The following is a 15,652-nucleotide window of genomic DNA, read 5'->3' as shown; positions in this document are numbered from 1 at the left end:
GGAAACACAGCGGCCACGACCAAAGAGCTGCGGTCCGGCTCCCTTTCACCATCAAACATAGAGTGAATGACACCCAGATGGTGACGCTTAGTGGTTAGCACGTTCGCCTCACACCTCCAGGGTTGGGGGTTCGATTCCCACCGTGGCCCTGTGTGTGGAGTTTGCATGTTCTCCCCGTGCTTCCTCCGGGTATTCCGGTTTCCTCCCCCGGTCCAAAGACATGCATGGTAGGCTGATTGGCATGTCCAAAGTGTCTGTAGTGTGTGAATGTGTATGTGATTGTGCCCTGCGATGGATTGGCATCCTGTCCAGGGTGTACCCCGCCTTGTGCCTGATGCTTCCTGGGATAGGCTCCAGGTTTCCCCATGACCCTGAAAAGGATAAAGCGGTATAGAAGATGGATGGATTATTATTTTGTTTTAAAAGCACTAAGGCCATAACCTAAGCTAAGCTAATTGGTGCTTGTGCTTTTGCCGCAGGTAGATGGCCGAGCACACGCTGCTTCTCCTTCATCTCGTAGGATATGATGCATATATACACTGGTGAATTTTATATAAGATCCATCTCCCTCCAGAATGTTTCATTTTAGCAGCAAGAAAACTGGTTTGTTGTCAAAAGTGTAATGTTAATTGCGCCACCCAACTATGGCAACCAGTAGTAGGAACGCCTATTGGCGACTTCATAGTACAGCGATTTGAAGAGATAAAATTGCTGTATGTGTGAATGTACCTTTAGCCTGCTACATAGATATAGTTTTTATATGATTGTCTCCTTTGTCTCCTTTAAACCACATGACACTGTACTTAGTATGGTCTATGCCTCCAATTTGTAAGCTATGGTGCTATTCTAGTTAGAATGGTGGCATTCGGTTTGGGAAGCCGCTTGTGAGCATCTGGCTGGCACCCTTTGCATGTGGTCGCATTTTCTCTGCATAGATCTACAGGACATGCTGCTGTATATGTATATGTACATACATTATATATATATATATATATATATATACATATATATACATACATACATACACATATATACATATACACACACACATACATACATACACATATATACATATACACACACACATACATACATACACATATATACATACACACACACACACACACACATATATATATACATATATACATATACACATATATATATACACATATACACACATATATATATATATATATATATACACACACATATATATATATATACACACATATATATATATATATATATATATACACACATATATATATATACACATATACACACACACACACACATACATATATACACATATATATATATATATATATATATATATATATATGTAGATATAGCTACAGTTACAACTACAGATATAGCTGCAAATGTATATACAGCTACCGTAAAAGATACAACCACAGATACAATTACAATTACAACTGTAGCTACAGACAGAGCCACAGTGTTGGGAGGTAAGATAAAATATTAGATGCCATGTGTGTACCTTCTATCATTATTTACACATTTGAATGGCCATAATACAAAGCAGTGCGACAACATGAAATTAAAAATGACCTTATATGGCCATGGGCATTGTTTCGACTCAGGACATCTATCATTTGCTGCTATTGTCAAGCAAATGTTTGACGCAACAGCGCTTCACCGCTGCATATTCGCTGAGAGTAGGTGAATGGTTGAGAGGAAGGAATTTGGCCAATAGTTGCTGCGAGCCTTTTATAATCGACCAATTGGTGTGCGAGAAGGTGGGAATTACAGAGAGGGGTTAAGGCAATGCAAATATGTGCACACATGATGCAGTATTGGACCATAAGCACATCATAATGAAACTAAAGCATCCCGGTCATTTTCTCAAATCTAGAAAAGCTACAGCTACAGTACCTGTGAGAGAAGCACAAACTAAAAGGACACAAGTGGAGAACAACTCACATATCAGCCTGTGGATACACAGGTACTACTGCACCATGAATACACACACACACACACACACACACACACACACACACAATAACAATATTCTGTGTGCTTAATGTTGCAGTATAAGACATAACCAAGTACTGACATGTACTGGCAATGTCACTGATAATATCACTGACTGAGATTGTATGATTATTACAAAATGAATTCAGCCCACGACAAAAATGCAGTTCTCATCTTGGTGATTCTTGGCATTATTAGTGCATTGGACTGTTTGACTACGTGCTGATGGTAGCACCAATGGGATTTAGCCCATTTATTGCTTCATCTCTAAATAAAGAGAACATTTGTAACATTTGTAGGTAGAGACGGATTCAAATGCAGAACTGAAGTGAAACATTTAATAATGTACAAAACAAAACACAAAACAAGACTTACATGAAACAAGAGCGAGGGGGAGCAATGCTTGCTGTGAAGCATGAGGGGGGAACAATGTCCTCTGTGGAGCAGGAAGGAGGAAAGTGATGTCCTCCATGGAGCAACAAGGGGGAAAGTGATGTCCTCCATGGAGCAAGAAGGGGGAGTGTGATGCCCTCCATGGAGCAAGAAGGGGGAGTGTGATGCCCTCCATGGAGCAAGAAGGGGGAGTGTGATGCCCTCCATGGAGCAAGAAGGGGGAGTGTCATACGTCGCAAAGCAGAGAAAAGGAGAGATGTCTTCAGCAGAGCATGGAGGCAGAGCGACATCCTCAGCCGAGCAGGATGGCAGAGTGATGACCTCAGTGGAGTAGCCAGGCAGAGCGATGTCTGAGCCTGGAGTAGTGACATCTGTGGTGGAGCAGGGAAGTAAAGCAGAGCTCTCACCAGGATGCAGAGCAACATCTTCAGCTGAACAGGTAGACTGAGTGGTATCCTCAACTAAACAGGGATGCTGAGCGGCACCCTCAGCTGAACAGGGATGCTGAGCGGCGTCCTCAGTCAAGCAGGGAGGCAGAATAACATTCTCCGTTGACTCAGCAGGCTGAACGAGATCCACAGTAGGGGATGGAGGCAGATCGATGTCCTTAGTGGGGCAGGGAGGGTGGGAGATGGTTTGAACCTGGTTGGAAGGCTCCTTCTTGATATACTTCCTGAGGGAGTACATCATGTCGAGCCATTCCCGATTGGCTTTGATCAGGGAGAATCTCCCCTTCCTTCTCTCACCACGGTTTTCCCCTTCCAAAAAGGGCCTCTTGGATGCTGAAGAAATCTGCTGCATCCATTTTATAAGGTCTTGCATTCTTTCACATGTGTAGATAGAGACAGATGCAAATGCAGAACTGAAGTGAAACACTTAATAATGTACAAAACAAAACATAAAACAAGACAAGACATGCATGAAAGAAGGGCAAGCATAACGTGATACCGATAGACAGACCAAACAACGCAAGACAACTAACGCAGTGCAGAACGTGACTATATATACACCCATCCTAATGAGCCAAAACGTGAATCTGGTGAAAACAAGACATGTGACTAGGTGCAGTGGCTGATGGGAATCGTAGTCTCTAGTCCTTCTCTGATATTACATGACAACAATGCAGCCACGCTTTAAGCCTATAGTCTGTCTAGCTCTCTCACTTCCTAATCTGTACACTCTGCTCAAACCACACTTGTTATCTCATGTCATCTCACCACTATTTAGCTGGGCTGAGACTCTGCTGTAACTTTGAGAAACATTGTATAACTACGTACATTACATTATGTAACTTTGACTCCAACGTTTGTGTTCTCCACTATTTCTACGTTGAATTTCACAGGAACGCGACGAATTGTTTTTAGCAGCCAACAGCAAAACCTAACCATTATCACTTATGTTTGAGATATTTGAAATTCTCCTATTAAAATGGCATTATATCTGAGCTAATAATATCCACTTGTGACAACAGCTAACTTCTCATGGGAATACAGCACCAATCAACAAATTAGACTGAGACCTGATTCAAACTGAAGTGAACTGAATTAACAAAATGTGCTAATTTGCCTGTTTTTTATTTTTTATTTTTTTAAAATCATGTATGATAAAAGAGTCCGAAGAGAACCAGAAATGTTTATTATTTTGAGAAATAAAAAAACAAACCTGACAAATGAGCTCTTATCTGACTGTCATCAACTGTTATCAATTGTTAATGGTAACTTCTATATGCATGCAAAGTAAAGGTTGGTATTCCCCAAGGCATTGCTCTAGGGACACTGCTTTTTTCATGTCATGCTGATGACCTACGGTTGTGTGTTTCAGCCAAATCAAAGGATAGTTACCACCTTAATAATGTTGAGAAATGTGTAAAAAGAAAAGAAAAAAACCCCAAAAACCTTTAGACTCCGGATGCTGTGTATGCCTTCTTAGTTCAAACAAGACAGAAGAGCTTCTACGAATGCCTCAGGCTGATAAACTTTCTAATGCAGAAAAACTTAGAGGATGCAGGAAAACTAGTTCATACTTAGGTTGGACTACAATAATGCCTTGATGTCTGAGTATATGAGTTGCTTGGATGTTTCAGTAGATGCATAAACAAAGTCCACATAGTCTAGAATGCAGAATGTAAAACTGGAAAGTTTGAACATATTACCCCTCTTTTATCAACACTACATTGGCTCTCAGTAAGAAATTGCATTGTTTATAAATTTTTTACAAATGCTCTATAAAGAATAATTGAATGGTCTTGCCCCATATTACTTGAGTGAACCTTTGGTCTATTATGATTCTTCATGCTTGCTACAATCAAAAGGTGCAGGTTCTTTATCAGAACCTAGGATAATGTAAACTACAGCAGAGGCTGTGTCTCAGGTGGTAGAGCGGGTTGTCCACTAATCGTAGGGTTGGCGGTTCGATTCCTGGCCCCCGTGACTCAACATACCGAAGTGTCCTTGGGCAAGACACTGAACCCCAAGCTGCTCCCGATGGCAAGTCAGCGCCTTGCATGGCAGCTCTGCTACCATTGGGGTGTGTGTGAATGGGTGAATGAGACACAGTGTAAAGCGCTTTGGATAAAAGTGCTATATAAGTGTGCCATTTACCATTTAGACCTTTTCCCTATAAAGCCATTCAGCTATAAAACAGCCCTTCAATGACTTATTAGTTAATCAAGCATTTGATTAAATAGCTTTTCTCTTAGGTGAATGTGTAGATCTGCGGGTTCATGGGGGGATCTGGAGTCCTCGCTTGCACTCTGATGCATATCCTTTTACAATGTATATCCTTTCAAACTACTATAGGACAAGACCTAATAATCTTCTCTCTCTCTCTCTCTCTCTCTCTCTCTCTCTCTCTCTTTGTCAAGCAATATGCTCACTTCTGCTGCCTGATGTGATGATGGTACCTGATGAGTATACACACATGCATTGTCAGTCACAGAGCATGGCAGTGGTTTGCTACTTACCTGGAGGGACGTTCAAATTAGGTGACATAGCCTAATATGAGATCCACATATGCTACATGCAGAGTCATCACTGGTGTCCCACAAGTCTCAGTGCTACATTACATTTACATTTACATTTATTCATTTAGCAGACGCTTTTTTCCAAAGCGACTTACAGATAAGAAAATACAAGCAAAGCGATATATCAAGCAGAGAACAATACAAGTAGTGCTACTATACAAGATCCATTAATTGAGTTCCAGACGAGGCAAAGTGCGCAGAGTAGAGGTGTAAGTGCCAGATTATTTATTTTTATATATATATATGTATATATGTATATATATATATATATATATATATATATATATATATATATATATTTTATGGGTTGGTTAGGTGTTCACGGAAGAGGTGGGTCTTTAGCTGTATTTTGAAGATAGTGACAATTTCTGCGGTTCGGATTGAGGTTGGAAGTCCATTCCACCACTGAGGAACAGTTAGTTTGAATGTTCTTGAAAGGGACCTTGAGCCACGCTGAGTAGGTACTACTGAGCGTCGGTCGTGGATTGATCGCAGATTGCGTGAGGGAACGTAAGCCTTCAGGAGAGTGTTGAGGTAGGAGGGTGCTGTTCCAGACAAGGTCTTTTAGGTGAGCATCAAGGCCTTGAATTTGATGTGGGTGGCTACAGGAAGCTAGTGGAGGGAGATGAAGAGGGGTGTGACATAGGTTCTGTTGGGCTGGTTGAAGATGAGGTGTGCTGCTGCATTCTGAATCATTTGAAGGGGTTTGATGGAGCTTCCTGGGTGGCCCGAGAGTAGTGAGTTGCAGTAGTCCAGTTTTGAGATAAAAAGAGCCTGAACTAGGACTCAGTGCTGAGTCGTCTTCTGTTCTCCCTCTATACACGCTCTGTTGGTGAGGTCATATCCTCACATGGGTTTTCATACCACTGCTATGCTTATGATATGCAACTCATCATTTCCTTTCCTCCCTCAAACACTCATGGTTCTGTTCAGATCTAAGCATGACTGGCAGACTTGATGATGTTGCAGCTGAAACTACATCTGCAGCAAAAACAAGTTTCTGTCTACCCCTGAGATGCACCCCATGTCAAGACTATGTGATCTCCCTGGACAACTTTCAAATGTCCCTGCACACACCCTTGGGGTAACCAACCAACTGCCCTTGTTGCCTTACATCACTAAACTAAACACACAATCAGGCTAGTTTTTCCTTTACAACATTAGGAGGATCTGGCCATTTCTATCCACAGAGGACACTCAGGTCATTGCATCTGGCTTCTGATAGGTTTGCGTCTATGTGCCATCTCATAGTTTCCACCTCTGCAACTAATCCAGAATGCAGTTGCACATTTTGCTTTCAACCTCCGGAAGTTCCCATAGCTACGCTCCCTCAACTGGCTTCCTGTAGCTGTTCACACCAGATTCAAAACACTGATGCGTGCTTGCAAAGCCAAAAACAGACCAGTACCCACCTACATTAAGCACTTATCACCCCAGCGCCACCCCAGACTGTCCTCTTCACCAGGTTAATTCTCTGTAAGTTTCTCTGGATAAGGGGCATCTGCCAAAAGCCTTAAATGGAAATGGAAATAGATACTCTTATCTGTAGATGATAGATCTGTACATTCTAAGAACTGCTGTTGTAATCATAATGACTGTCTTTTACTCATCCCAGGACTGCTGATACTAATTTTTTTTTGCCTCTATTCTTCTATAGCTATATACTGTATTCTTCTCGTCTTTTTCCTTGCCACTATTGTGTCTGGCTTGCTCACTGTTACCATATACAGTATTGCACTTTATTTATTATAAGTATTTTTCTGTGCTCTTGCCCCGTGTGTGATGTTCTGTTATGTGAGCAACTTACTTTACCCTCATCGCAAGCATTTCAATGTCCATATGTCTTGACATATTATGCAAATGAGAAATAAACATGACTTGTTTTGAATAGGGATCTACAGCTAAATCCTGATTTCTATAAAGCTCATTTGTGTCTAATGTCTGTTGTTAAAAGTGCTATGAAACTCAACTGAACTTACAAAATGTGTTCATTTTGCTAGCATGAAGAATTTACTGCATCATGTATCTTTGTCAGAAAAAAAGAAACAGAAATATTTTGACACTATACTGTTGACACTAAAACTGACAAATGAGGACTAGTGAAAGTTTGAGGTCTGGCTATCCAGTTTAGTTAATTCCCAATTTAACTCCTGCTTGTGACTAGCAGTCAGTAATTAACATTGCTGAAGTGGGAGATAAGCCCTGCAAACCAGTACTGATAAGTTCCCTGCATAAGGAACTTACCTATGTCACAGTAACTCATTTAGGCCTACCATGAGTAGAATTTATGTATAGCTGTAGTGGTTAGCCTAATGAAACAGTCAATCCAAGTTTATATTTCTGAAATGAATAACTAATCTGTGGCTTATTAATTTTTTTTAGTATTTTGAAAAGAAAATTGCATCATATCACTATGCCTTCTGATTAAGGTCTAGCCTTGACATTTAAATTATATTGGGTCATCTAACAAGTTGAGCTTGTTAGACATATAATACCTGGAGCTAAAATTGTCAAGTGTAAAAGCTTGATCTAAGTAAGTTATCTAACAACTATAGGGTAAATAACAGGAGCAAGGCAACTAAAAAATGCAGACTTTATGATTAGTTATCCTAACAGGAAAACCTGTTGATTGCCCAGTAGGGGTCACTATGAGATTTGTACATATCGTAGGACCCTAGGTGATCCAAATGAGACCATAAACTGCCAATTAAAAGGTTTTGAACACCTTGAAGTAACATATTTGATTAAATTGTAAAAGTTAAAAACTCTACTCCACTGGAGAAAAAAACATTAGAAACCCTCATAGAATATGTAATGGTTTTAATGGTTTTAATGGGAACTGTATTGGTTTTAATAGAAGCTGTAATGGTCCCTTTGGGTCTCTACTGGTAATTCTACTTGTGGCATGTTATGTCTAGTGGATACCATTAAGAACCAAACTGGTAATGGTTATAATGGTTAGTTTTTGGTTTGTAATGGTATTTGTAGTGGAAACCATTCGAATTTCTGTGATGGTTTCTATAGTTTCTTTTCAACAGGGTAGACTTAGTAAGAAATAGGTATAAGTGAACTGAGAAATGTTAATGACATAGTTTTATTGGAAAACAATTTAACCCTAACTGGAAGAGGCGCATCTGGATGACTCGTATGAGGCATTTATAGCACACGGCATACATTTCTCTTACTGTACAATACTGACATTGTCTAGAATAAACTGTATTACACATCTACGTTTACAGTGACACACATTCTTACAATAACTAGCTCAACAAGTGCACTTGTCCCCAAGTCCTTATATACAAAGATTTCTGTATTTGATATAACATTTGTTTATTTATTTCCTTAGTTAATAGTCGATACTGAACAAACTGGCATAAGAAGTAAACAAACAAACAAAAAACTGGCAGTGCATGTGGGATCAAACAACCAAAGGTGATGAAAATGTTTCTTGTTATACCAGCCTTGACTTTACACCTCATCAGCTTTTTTTCTGAAACCTCTCCCACTTGTTGCGATCTCTCTTGTTCTGAAGGAAATGTGTGTTGGGTGACCTGATTTCTGCACCTATAACGATGGCGTGGGTGGAAAGCACCTGAAAAACTCTTTCCTTCTTGGCCTTTGTCTTGAAACCATAACTCAAAATGATCTGACGTCTGCGTATCACCTTCTGTCTCTTCTGAACCGGCTGACCAGAAGCCAAGAGACATTAAAACACTCATTTTGTAGTCTTCGTGTATCATTAAGTCACTCATAAAGTCCTTTTCTGAAATGAGTTCATTTATAATTTACTGTTGTCCTTGGAGGTTGGGGAAAGTGGATGAATAGAACTTGTGATGTTTTAAGCATATGGTGCCATGTGCGTAAATCAAGCCAATATATGAGAAAAAAAAAATTCCAGGGGCCTGTTTTGATTTGATCCCTTTCCATCCATCTGTAAATGGTTTGAGTCTGTCTCGTACAATCTGTCATCTAACGCTTTTTTCCCCTGGCAGAAGGGAAAAAATGCGAAGACCTGTATCACTGGAGAACTCACATTATTTATGCAGAAATAATATATTTATTTGTTGAATATTATGCATGAGAGCTGTCACAAGAAAAGCAGGGCATCTTTATCATTTGTAGTTTTCCCACCAGATTCCAATTATCCTGGATAACCCATAGCTGCTCATAATTCATTTAAAATATTGTTGTTTTTTGTTGTTGTTGTTTTTTTTTTTTTGTGAAACATCCCCTGCCACAACCTTCTTAATCAGAAAATATTTTTGTTTATGTGGAAGCTGTTGGGATTGATTTTGGTGGTTAAAGCATTTATCTGAGAAATCTTATAGATGGTGCTAATCTAACTTCATAATATACTGTACACCTAGAGTTGTTCTTCAGAGAATGGCCAGTTAAGGATTAGGAGTAAAATGTCATCTGTTTAAAGTTCTGTATATATCTGGCTTCTACAGAATATTACGTATATTTTATATGGAAAAAAACTTCAATTTTTAAAAACTGTTTTTTTTTTTTTGCTTTCTTTTTATCCGATTAAGACCAGATATATTGCAGAAGTTCTTATGCTTCAGTCCTCAGAGAGCTACTGCTTTTTTTTATCTTTAAAAATATTTTAATAAAATGAAATTGATCTCAAAGCTCTCTCTTTGCCCTGAGCCCTTTGCCGTCTATATGACAAGAAACACAACTGAAAATAAATTTCAATGAAAATGCAAGACAGGATGCAACTCTCTGCTACAATAAGAACAATAGTCTGTTCTGCAAAACTAGATTAGCTTGTTTTCAAAGCTGAATTAGAATAAACAACAACCTGGCTTATCTATATATGTTTATGGATTTGACAAAAAAAAAAAAAGAAAGAAAAGGAATGACAAATGAGAAAGAATGCCATTTCTCTTCTTTCTACCTTTCCATTTGGCAAACAGAGATAGGGAGTGCACACAAAATTCCTCAGACCTTTCTTTGGCTGTCTTTCTCTTTCCCACCACTGAGCTTTTCATTATATCAACATTTTTCTCCCAAATGTTTGAACAGCTAACCCAGAAGTATGTGCAAACCCATTTTCACTCCCCTCTGCAAATATTAGTGCAATTTGAACTGCTTGCTGAACTTTTTCTAGCAGAGGTAAACTGTGTCAAGAAATCATTTTGATAAGGTTACGCGATTTTGGTCATGTGTATTACCTCAGGTGATTACTGGTTTGTTCTTTCTTTTAAATATTTTCTGTTTTAAAAGCATTTTACATAAATGGAATGGATCATGTAACAACAAACATTTAGCATTAACAGATTTTTTTTTTTAAAACCTGATTTTAAATAATGAAACGTACATGACAATGCAGCAAACTGCACTAAACTATTATTATTATTATTATTATTATTATTATTATTATTAGCTTTTGTTCTTCACTGGGAGCCCAAGTCATAGTATCATACAAATACAGGGGTCTCCAATCTTATCAACAAGGGTTACTTTGGTTGTATGTTTTTAAGTCCAGCCAAATAGGTGGGTAAGATTGGATAAGATCCCTCCTGGCCTACACTGGAATAAATTGCTGCAAATTTACAGCATAGTTGGCTATCTAGTGTTTTTGGCAGGGGTGAAAACGGTAAAAATTCTCTTGTGTTAACCTTAAATTTACCTTTATACGCTAGTAAAAAACTAGCATATACTAGCAAAATATACTTACTAGTATACTAGTAAAACTAGCAAAGTCCTGACCTTAATCCAATAGAAATGTTGTGGAAGGACCTGAAGCAAGCAGTTCATGTGAGGAAACACACCAACATCCCAGAGTTGAAGCTGTTCTGTACTGAGGAACGGGCTAAAACTCCTCCAAGCCGATATGCAGGACTGATCAACAGTTACTGGAGATTTTTAGTTGCAGTTATTGCTGCACAAGGGGGTCACACCAGATACTGAAAGCAAAGGTTCACATACTTTTGCCCCCTTCACAGATATGTAATATTGGCTCATTTTCCTCAATAAATAAATGACCAAGTATAATATTTTTTTGTCTCATTTGTTTAATTTGGTTCTCTTTATCTACTTTTTTTCTGGAGATATATAGAAAATTCTAAAGGGTTCACAAACTTTCAAGCACCACTTTAGTTGTGCTGTCATAACTAGTCTTCCCAGAGTCCCTGCTTGCACTCTTTAACCATTATGTGACAAGAGCATATCTAATAATCTGTTCTCTCTCTCTCTCTCTCTCTCTCTCTCGCTCTCTCTCTCTCTCTCTCTGAGCTACACATGCTACTCCTTAGATACCAGTGATCCTGACTCCTTCTGCTCTCCAGACCGGCCTGATCCATCCTGATGCCCTACATCTGGTTGGAGTTCTCATCACCTGATAATCACTCGCTGCAGCTAAGGATGGCTCCACATGGACAGCCTAAAGTTCACCATCAGTTTACTCTAGATGGTACCACATAGAAACCATAAAGATGGCTGTGGATGTTCTTTGTTGGATCTCTTTAGGACTGCAACGGCTAAGAACGGTTTGCACTCAAGTCTCCATCACTGAACAGTTAATAACTTCAGTTCGATATAATAGACTTTAAGTTAAAACTATAATGAATTCAGAAATGACTCTCATATGCTCATACTCAGTATTTGCTCATAATCTCATAAGATCTTATTTACATAATTTTACTTTAGACTGTATATTATACATTTACAGAAGAGAAATTGCACTATCCGCTGTCACCCAGATGAGGACAGGTTCCCTTTAGAGTCTGGTTCCTCTCAAGGTTTCTTCCTCATGTCGTCTCAGCGAGTTTTTCCTTGCCACCATTGCCTCTGGCTCGCTCATTAGGGATAAATTTATACATTTAAAATTGATCTCGGGAATGTATACATTTCTGTAAAGCTGCATTGTTTAAAGCTGTATACAAATAAAACTGAACTGAATTGAAAGTTTGAGTGTTCAAATCCCAGCACTACCAAATTGCCATGGTTGGGTCTTTGAGCAAGACCCCTAGCCTACTGCCCAATTGTATCCTGTATCAGCCAAATGCACCAGATTATGTTTTATTTTATATTCTAATCATATTTACACGTATTTGTCTTGTTGAGTTTACAATATATAACTGGAAACATACAGGAAAAATAACAGGAATGATTTGTAAAGATATTACAGTACTTTTGTGTAAATATTTTTTTCTACAGTTAGTTATTGTAAAAAGAAGTTTACAGTATAGGATGTAATATTATAGAATTTGAGTCTGTGGAGTGAGGGGGAACGTGTGTGAAAATCCATGCGTTGTTGTTTTGCCTTAAATTTGTGTTAAAATGATCAAACCTGCACCCTGTCCAGGGTGTACCCCGCCTTGTGCCTGATGCTCCCTGGGATAGGCTCCAGGTTTCCCCGTGACCCTGAAAAGGATACAGCGGTATAGAAGATGGATGGATGATCAAACCTGCAAGGAATTCTGGCTACTCTTCTGAACATTTTCACATGTTCTGCAACAAGGGGGGTAAAGCAGGGAATGCAACACTCTTCCAAGAATCTCCTTTGAAGCCTAACTGCTGCATAGTATTTGAATTTTGGGGATTATTGTATGACATATAAAAAAAATGAGAAAAGGAAAATATATTGTATACTGCAAATCAGAAATGCACACCCATATTAACTTCCCCTGAAAAGATTAGAGAAATAGTACATCTAGCTTTTTCTGCGCCTGAACATTTTTGAGTAACTTCAAGTCTTTTTGTGCAGTTCTTGAGTAATAGCTGTGATGTGAATCTTGCTACATGTGCCAATGGGCTAGTTTGTGCTTTCACAAGCAGCTCTTTCACAAGTAAAAACCTTATGCGCATGCAAAAGCTTTTTGGCAAGCTTTCTTGAAATACTCCTACTTACTGCCTGTATCGGTATTTGTCTTCATTTAGAATGCATTATCTGTTCAATCTGAACAATATTTACATATTCAGTTATACATTACAGTAAACTGTGTACCTTAAGACAAAAGACAAACTTGTACTTGACTCACTAGATGGATTAAACAAACATTACATCGAGGATGTTCATTTTCATTAGTGCATTTCCATTTCATTCTTCTAAAAAAGGTTTTATTTCATACATGGTTTAACAAAATGGCTGTCCTGTTGATTTTATTTTTAATCAATGTAACAAGACATTGAAAGTGTTGAGAAGAAGCTAAACAAGTTAAGATGCATAATTATAAATAACGATCATAAGTAATAATTGTTCTTGCGTCTTAATGGATAATACCTGATACTGAATTCATTTAAATATCAGTAAAGCAAAATTGCAGACCAAATATTGGCAGTTTTTGGCTTAAATTTGGACATGTTTCTTATGTTTTTTATGGAACAAAATAAACTCAGACTTTTGGACCCCACTGCAAATGTATTACACCGTTTTACTGTGTGAACTTTTCTTTGTGTCCTTTGCTATTTCCATTAAATTCCCCTGGAAGGTAATCTACTTGCTCATTTAAGGGCCTTTGGCCATTCTGATTTGACAAGGACCATGGAGGGAGACTGCTGCTGATCAGTGGCAACACTGTTGCCAATTTCACAGCCCCTGAGGCAGGACAAAAGTACCCAAGGGAGATTTCACAGCTTTAATGTGCTGTGTGTGACCAGAGAGTAAAATGAGGGAGTCATAAGAGGTGGCACTGTATTTCCTCCCTCACATGATGTCCTTCAGGAGCACTCCTGTGAACCGTATGACCTCTGCATAGACAACGGCAATAAAATTTTTTATAAAGATAACTACGTTTTGTTCAACTGATATTGTAGAATCCCAAATTGGCTGCATCTGTGCATATTCTCGTCACAACCCAATTGTACATCAGACTATTCACTTCAGATTCTCTCTATTCAAATAAACAAAGGCAGGAGGTTGAAACCATTTCAAAGATTAGTTTGAAAGCCTGACAAAAACAGTCACTATGCTATTCTCTTTGCAGCTCTGCAAAGTTGGAAAACTAAATTACAAAAGTTTATTTTGGTCCAGAAGTAAACACGTAGATCAAGCTGCATGAGTTCGGGCTTGGTTTTCATCAACATAGATGAATTGAGCTTTGGGAACTTTGAACCACCTGCTGAAACTTTTGTCTCTGACCCAGTTCTGTCATGTTTTTACTCAAATGCAGTGCCAGCTACAGGCTAAAGATTAAAGTAATACACAATAATCATTGATCAGACTAAGAAACTGGGATCACATATGCAGATCTAATTAAACTCTAGTCATATGCGAACACAACAATTACGTTAACTTTGTTCCATACATCCATATATACTGCTTATCCTTCCTTCAGGGTCAAGGGGGACCTGGAGCCTATCCCAGGAAACATTGGGCACAAGGCAGGGTACACCCTGGACAGGGTGCCAATCCATCGCAGGGCACATTCACACACACATTCATACACTACGGACATGCCAATCAGCCTACCATGCATGTCTTTGGACTGGGGGAGGAAACCGGAGTACCCGGAGGAAACCCCCGCAGCACGGGGAGAACATGCAAACTCCACGCACACACAGGTGGGAATCAAACCCCCAACCCTGGAGGTGTGAGGCGAACGTGCTAACCACTAAGCCACCGTGCGCCTAAGTTAACCTAAGTTAACCTAAGTTAACCTTGTTTCAAAGCAAAAATGTGTATAATGTGTAACTGTTACAAAGTAGCCTGTTTATATTTAATAGATACTATATTATATATACACTATATATATATATACACTATATATATATATATATAGATAAATATATATATATATATATATATATATATATATACATACATACATACATACATACATACACACACACACACACACACACACACACACACACTTCCCTCCACTAATATTGGCACCCTTGTTAAATATGAGCATAGAAGGCTGTGAAAAATTTCTTTATTGTTTAACCTTTTGATCTTTTGTTCAAAAAACTCACAAAAATACTCTGCTCTCATGGATAACATGTATATGTATATGTATACACACACACACACACACACACACACACACACACACATCAGTTATCCAAGTTAAAAAGTTATCCATGCAGTTATCCAATCAGCCAGTCATGTGGCAGCAGCACAATGCATAAAATCATGCAGATACAGGTCAAGAGCTTCAGATAATGTTCAAATCAAACATCAGAATTGGAAAAAGTGTGACTAACCATGTCAAGAATGCTGGTGCCATATGGGCTGCTTTGAGTATTTAAGAAATCTCCTGGGATTTTCATACATAACAGTCTCTA

Source organism: Ictalurus furcatus, chromosome 26 (genome assembly GCF_023375685.1).
Source record: "Ictalurus furcatus strain D&B chromosome 26, Billie_1.0, whole genome shotgun sequence".
Classification (NCBI taxonomy): Eukaryota; Metazoa; Chordata; class Actinopteri; order Siluriformes; family Ictaluridae; genus Ictalurus; species Ictalurus furcatus.
Note: the sequence above shows the minus strand (reverse complement) of the source record.